This window comes from Rhinopithecus bieti, unplaced genomic scaffold (genome assembly GCF_001698545.2).
Source record: "Rhinopithecus bieti isolate Rb0 unplaced genomic scaffold, ASM169854v2 scaffold_16721, whole genome shotgun sequence".
Lineage (NCBI taxonomy): Eukaryota > Metazoa > Chordata > Mammalia > Primates > Cercopithecidae > Rhinopithecus > Rhinopithecus bieti.
In genome coordinates, this window is record NW_016808516.1 from 1 (window position 1) to 7,077 (window position 7,077).

The window sequence follows — 7,077 nt, forward strand, 5'->3', positions numbered from 1 at the left end:
GCAGAGCTGGGCCAGATGCGTCACCTCCCGAGCTCTGCTGCACCCAAGGGTTTCCAGGGTCCTTTTCCTTCATTTGGCTCTTTTCTTCTCTGGACTCTCCCGCCTTCAAGGATTGGACTCCTTGCAGGGAGCACAGAGCAGAGAACAGAGGAGGCCCATCTGAGGAGAGTGTGCTGGAGCAGATGGGGCACACAGAGAGCCCCAAATCTCAGCCTCACCTGGAGAGCGGCTCCCTGCAAGCTGAGCCTCTGTGTACCCAGAAGTGACATAGGCATTCAGGAAAGGGACTGAGGGAGGAAAGAAGAAGCCATTCCTTTTCCCAGGGGCGCCTGCCCTGGGTTCCTGAGGGAGGCTCGGTGTTTACATCTGCAAAGGCCAGTCGCAAACAAGCCAGAGTGCAACGCCCTCCCTCAGACCCAGGGCCATCCTCAGAGCAGCTGGGAGGCAGCCTGTCCACCCCTACTGCAGGCAGGTCGCCCAGGCAGCCTCCTCTTAGAGCTCCTGAACTCCAGAGCATCAAATAGAAAAGTGAAAACAGGCTGGGTGCGGTGGCTCACACCTGTAATGCTAGCACTTTGGGAGGCTGAGGCGGGCAGACCACTTGAGATCAGGAGTTTGAGACCAATATGGCCAACACAGTGAGACCCTGTCTCTACTAAAATACAAATAAATAAATAAGCCAACCATGGTGGTCCACACCTGCAGTCCCAGCTACCGGCGAGGCTGAGGCAGGAGGATCATTTGCATCCAGGAGATGAAAGTTGCAGTGAGCCAAGATCGCACCGCTGCACTCTAGCCTGGGTGACAGAGTGGGACTCTGTCAAAACAAACAAACAAACAAAGAATGAGAGAGAAAATAAATGCGATAAAATGTTAATAATGGGTGAATGTAGGTGAAGAGTATGTGGCAGGGTATTTTTTATTCTTGCAAATTTTGTGTAGGTTTGAAGTTATCTCAGAATAGCAAATGTAAGAATGATTCCTGCAGACACACGAGTGATTTCAGCTGTTCACAGGGCTCAGGCAGGAAGCAGATCTCTCGCCCCTCTCTGATCCGGATCACTTAGTCAAGTCCCTGAAAGCAGTGGATGGACAACCATGCCACCCTCTTTCTTCAAATACGCCTTGTTTTGTATCCTGCCCTTTTTGTGTAGCATTAGATCATGAGCATTTTCCTGTGCTATAAATATCCTCTCAAACATGTCGTTTCTTGTGGCTCCCTAGTGTTCTACCCATGATTTCCTCGGTTGCTCTGCCTTGGTGGAATTCAGTGATTCTTCTGCCCTTTCACCATTGTAAGTGATGCTTTGATGAACAGCTTTGTAAGTTCATCTGTGCTGCACCTCTGACCAGTCTCTTCTGGAAGAGTCTAAGGAAGGAGACAGGGGCATGGATCACTGACTTTTTTTTTTTTTTTTTTTTTTTAACGCAGTCTTGGCTCTGTCGCCCAGGCTGGAGTGCAGTGGTGCGATCTCAGCTCACTGCAAGCTCCGCCTCCCAGGTTCACGCCATTTTCCTGCCTCAGCCTCCTGAGTAGCTGGGACTACAGGCACATGCCACCACGCCCAGCTAATTTTTTGTATTTTTAGTAGAGACTGGGTTTCACTGTGTTGTGTTAGCCAGGATGGCGTTGATCTCCCAACCTCGTGATCTGCCCGCCTCGACCTCCCAAAGTGCTGGGATTACAGGCGTGAGCACTGCGCCCGGTTGACTACCTGCTTTTGAAGGCATTCTGTGGGTCCTGCCATGCTGCCTTCCAGCATTCCAGAAAGGTGGTCCCAGTGAACAACCCACCAGCACGGGGCCCTGCTCCACGGTGCCCCAGCAAGGCCAGTGTCCCTATACAGCAAAATTAAACCATTTGCCAACTCAAGGCACTCCAGATGGATCTCTCTGTTCTCTTTCATGACTGATGTGTCCATTTTTGTTTCCTTCAGTGCATGAAGACTGCGCATTTTCCCGGGACTGTCAGGGTGGTTTTCTTACCAATGTGTGGTGGTTGTGAGGGTTCAATTGAGTTCAAAAGCACCCAATGCTTGCTGGCTGTTTGCCATGCCACTGCCCGGGTCACAGGCTGGGTCTGCTGCTCGCTGTCAGTGCCACTGTAGCCAGGCTGCTCACCTCACTGAACCTCAGTTTCCTTCTCTGTGAAAAGGGAGCACCTTTCTCACAGGGCTGTGGCGGAGTGAAGGCAGGTAAAGCACTTAGGAGGGCATCCTCCCAAGCCTGGTGCTCTACAAATGCTACTGGGATTTGCATAGGAAGGAAATTGACCCTTTGTCTTATTTATTGCCCATAGTTTCCTTCCGGAATCTGAAAGTGGAGTGCGGTGTGGCTGGCAGAGCAGACTGCCCAAGGGAGCCAGGAGAAGGGGAGGAGGGAAGGGGTGGGGGCTATCTCCTCCAAGGCTGCTGTAATGCTGACCTAGAGAAGACCTCCAGAGTGGGGCATGTCCCACACTCAGCTGGCCCTGCTCCTGCCACCAGGCCTGGCACACATCGGGTGTTCCCTAAGCCACGTCAAGGAAGGAATGTCTAACTCTTGAAAACAGTCTAGAGCCATAAAGATAGTCCTGGTTGGACCCGGACCAAACCTCAAAATGGTCCCAAGGAAGGTTTCACAACTTCCTTTGAGAGATGCCTCTTAGTGTCGCCCGGCACAGGTCAGGAAGTCCTTCTTGAGAGCTAACCTCAATCCTTCCTGCTTGCCCTCCTCATGCTCGGGAGAGGAGGCAGCAAGGAGGGAGGGACAGGTGGGCCTCTCACCTCGGAGCCCAGATGAGGTCCCGAGAAGCTGAGGCTGGGCCCTGACTCAGCCTCAGCCCACACTATTTCCATTCCCTTCCTGTGACTCAACAGGGGAGGGGCCCTGGGGCCACTCACCTCTGTCTTCTCAACCTGCAACTCCCCCCACCCCTTCCTGGATTCCTGTGACGCAGGAATCCCTCTGGTCTGTGTGGAGGAACCCAGAGCAACTTGAGCCAGAAGTGGATGTCCAGGACGGCATGAGTCACCCCTCAAAATCAGGACCAGTGACGGCTTGAAGAGGCCACACCGTCTCCGGCAGCCTGGCCACTTCTCACTTCTCTGGGAAAGTGGCCTGGAGCTCGCATGGCATCTGGGCCCAGCCTCTGCCTCTGACCTGCACTGCCCCCTGTGTCACCCACATCCAGGGTGACCCTCATTCTGGCATTCAGACAGCTCCACCCACTGCTTCACACAAACCTCTTCCACCCTGGTTCAAACATTAACCAGCTGTGTGACTTTTTAGAAGCCCTTCCCATGTTTAAAAACCAAGCTGGGAGGATGCTGCACCGCTGCCATCATGGTTCTCACTGAACTGTCACAGGAAAAAGCATTTCTTGCACCATGGCTGTGTGCAGAACAGGCTTCCCACGGTTAAGTCCCCCAGCCTCCCAGAGACACTGCCAGTGAAATGCCATTAGCCTCAAGCATGGTTCTTGGTACCCAGCCCTGGTAAAACCATGTGTCTCAGGCCTTCTGAACCACAGTGCCCAGAGCTCTGGCTGGGTTTTGTCCCAGGGGACAAGACTGGCCAACCCCTGGCTGAGCTGGAAGAAAAGCTCCCTCAGTTGGCAGGGACCTGCCCCTGTTGCAATTTGGACTAAGTAAATGCTGACAGGAGCAGCCTGCATGCCAGGCCAGGAGGGACAGAGGCAAACTCTGTACCCCCAGAGAGCTTAGAAGCTAGGATTGGAAAGCATGGGAAAGGGTCAGACAACCAAGAGAAACAAGTGCTGTTGTCCATCAAAAGTAAACTTACTGCATTCTATAAACTAAAAACAAACAAATGTTATCCTGCATTGCATAGCAAAGGAAAAGACCAAATGACTCTGCCATGCAACAACTTAGATCAATCTCGCAGATAAAGTTGGACGAAAGAATCCGGACGCAAAAAAGCATGCACAGTATGGAATTCAAAAACAGGCAAAAGTCACCTATGGAGACAGAAGTCAGGGTGGTGGTTTCCTGGTGGGGCTGGTGGAGGATGGGGTTATTGATAGGAAGGAGGCACCAGGGAGCTTTCTGGCGTCCTGGAAATGTTCCATGTCTTCATCTGGGGTGTGATGACGGGGTGGACACATTTGTTAAAAGGTATTGAGTTGCACACCAACATTTGTGTGCTTTGCTGTAAATTTTGCTTCCACTTTAAGAAGAAGAGGAGGGAAGAAGAACCCGTGGGGAGACCAGCGGGGATCCCCTGCTGCTGACTCGCAGGCATTGCCTTCGTGCCTTATGATTGTCGGGCCATTAAGGCCTCCTGGCAGCCTGATAGACCTAGAAGTATCTATGCCAATAAGACACAGATTGTTGGCTCCACCCCAGTTTCTGAGTCAGGAGGTCTAGTGGGGGGCCCTGGAATTAGCATTTCCAACAAGCCTGCAGGCCATGCTGAAGCTCTGGCCCAGGAACTGTGCTTTAGAAGAGACAGTAGAATGTGGTACTGGCTACAGCATGTGTTGTGAGATCCCTCCAAGCTGGGAAGGACCCAGGTAAGTTCACAGAGGAGGTGCCCTTGAAAGATCAATAAGATCTGAAAATGCCCAGACAAGCAGGGACTGCTGGTTCCAGGGAAGGAAGTTAGTGTAAGGCAAAGCAGAGAGGCTGGGAAGTGTGGCAAACAGCATTCCAGGCCTCAGGAGGGCAGGGCTGGCAGACAGATGTCTGAGTCCGTTTTGTGCTGCTATAACAGAATACCTGAGACTGGATCATTTATAATAATCAGACATTTATGTGGCTCATAGTTCTGGAGGCTGGCAAGCCCAAGGGTATGGTGCTGGCCTGAGTCCAGCATTTGGTGAGGGCCTTCTTTGCTGCCTCAAACTCACAGTCTCAAGGCCTTTTATAATCAGCATTAATCCAGGCGTGACGGTGGGCACTTCTTAACCTAAACACCTCCTATTAGGCCCCAGCTCCCAATACCATTGCACTGGGGATTAAGTGTTGAATACTTGCCTTTTGGGGGACACATTCAACCCACAGAAAGAGGACATGGAGGCTTCTGCTTAGGAGGTTTTGTTCTGCAAGATAAAGCTTGAAAATAGGAGGAAGCTCCAGAAAAATGGCCCTCCCCCACCCCCACTATGGGATTATGTTCCAAAGTCAGAAAGTGAGGCAGAAACCACGTGTGGTCGTTTACCTGTGACAGCCTGTGATTGGCCTATGAAGGTAGATAGCCTAGCTCAGGGCTAAAGGGCTGGAGCAGATGCTGAGTTCACTGGCTGAGAGCCAGGTAAAGCCATCCGTGTGCATTGAGTGCTTATATTGGATGATAAACCTGGACAAAGAGCCCTCCAGCCCTTCCCTGTAACAAGCAGGAGCCGGGCAAAGGGGCAGAGGTGCAGCACAGCTGGGTCTAATGTGGGGAGCAATGTGGGGCAGGGCCAGGAAAGGGGCCTGCAGCTGTTGGTAGGCAAGCAGGTAACAAACCCATTACAGTGGAGGTGTGCTGCTGACCGCCTTTCCAGCAAGCTCATGGGCCGCCTTCACAGCACTTTCCCGGCTGTTTTTTCAGTGTAATCTTACAGCTATTCTGTCAAAACACCATGTTAAACACTAGTTGAAAAGTCACTGTGTAGAATTACCATATAATCTAGTAATTCCACTTTTGGGTACACACCAAAAAATATCCCAAAATACCCCCAAAATAATTAAGCTCAGAGTCTCCAACAGATATTTGTTCACCCACGTTTATAGCAGCATTCTTTACAACAACCAAAAGGTGGAAGCCACCGAAATGACCATCAATAAAATGTGGTCTATGCTCACAATGAAATATTACTCAGTCTTACAAAGGAATGAAATTCTGGCACATGCTACAATACGGAAGAACGTGAGGATATAATATTCCGTGAAAAAAGCCAGCCACGAAAAGACAAACTCTATATGATTCCACTTATACGAGCTAAGGGAAGGGGAATAGGGAGTTACTATTCATTGGAGACAGAGTTTCAATTTGAGGAAGACGAAAAAGTTCTTGAGATGGACAGTAGTAATGGCTGCACAACAATGTGAGTGTGCTTAATGCCACTGAACTGTACACTTCATGATGGTCAAGACAGTAAGTTTTATGTGGACGAAAAGAACATGCTGTGTTTGACCGGGCGCGGTGGCTCATGCCTGTAATCCCAGCACTTTGGGAGGCCGAGACGGGTGGATCACTTGAGGTCAGGAGTTCGAGAGCAGTCTGGCCAACATGGTGAAACCCTGTCTCTACTAAAAATACAAAAATCAGCCAGGCATGGTGGCGCGTGCCTGTAGTCCCAGCTACTCAGGAGGCTGAGGTGGGAGAATTGCTTCAACCTGGGAGGCGGAGGTTGCAGTGAGCCAAGATTGCACCATTGCGCTCCAGCTTGGATGAAGAATGAGACTCCGCCTCAGAAAAAAAAAAAAAAAAAAAAAGAACATGCTACGTTGGTATTTAGGATCTAGTTTTAGCTACGTCTAGCAACAGTGGCTTTAACAAGATGGAGGTTCATTTCTACAGCACATGGTCTGGTGGTGGCAGAGCAGGGCTGCAGTGGCAACTCTGCTCCATGCAGTCATTCTGGGATCCACCCTCCTCTCTCCCATCCCTAGGGTGTTTCTCTCGTCCATGTAGCTCAAGACAGTGCACCATCACGTCCACATCCTAAACAGCAGGGTTAAGAAAGGATGGAAAAGGGCTTGCCCTCCCACTTAATAATTCTTTTTAGAGACTGGGTCTCACTTTGTCACCCAGGCTGCAGTGCAGTGGCACCATCATAGCTCACTGCAGCCTAGCCTGGGCTCTAGCAATCCTCCCACCTCAGCTTCCTGAGTAGCTGGGACTATAGCCACATGCCACCATGTCCAGCTGCATTTTTTTTTTTTTTTTGTATTTTTCGTAGAGATGGGGTCTCGTTATGTTGCCCAGGCAGGCTTGAACTCCTGGCCTCAAGAGATTCTCCCACCTCGGCCTCCCATAGCTCTGGGATTACAGGCATGAGCCACTGTGCGCAGCCAGCTCCCACCTCCCTTGAAGCACTGTCATTTGGGGCCTCTGTTCTAGAAGGGGGTGCAGTTGCTGCTTGTTGTG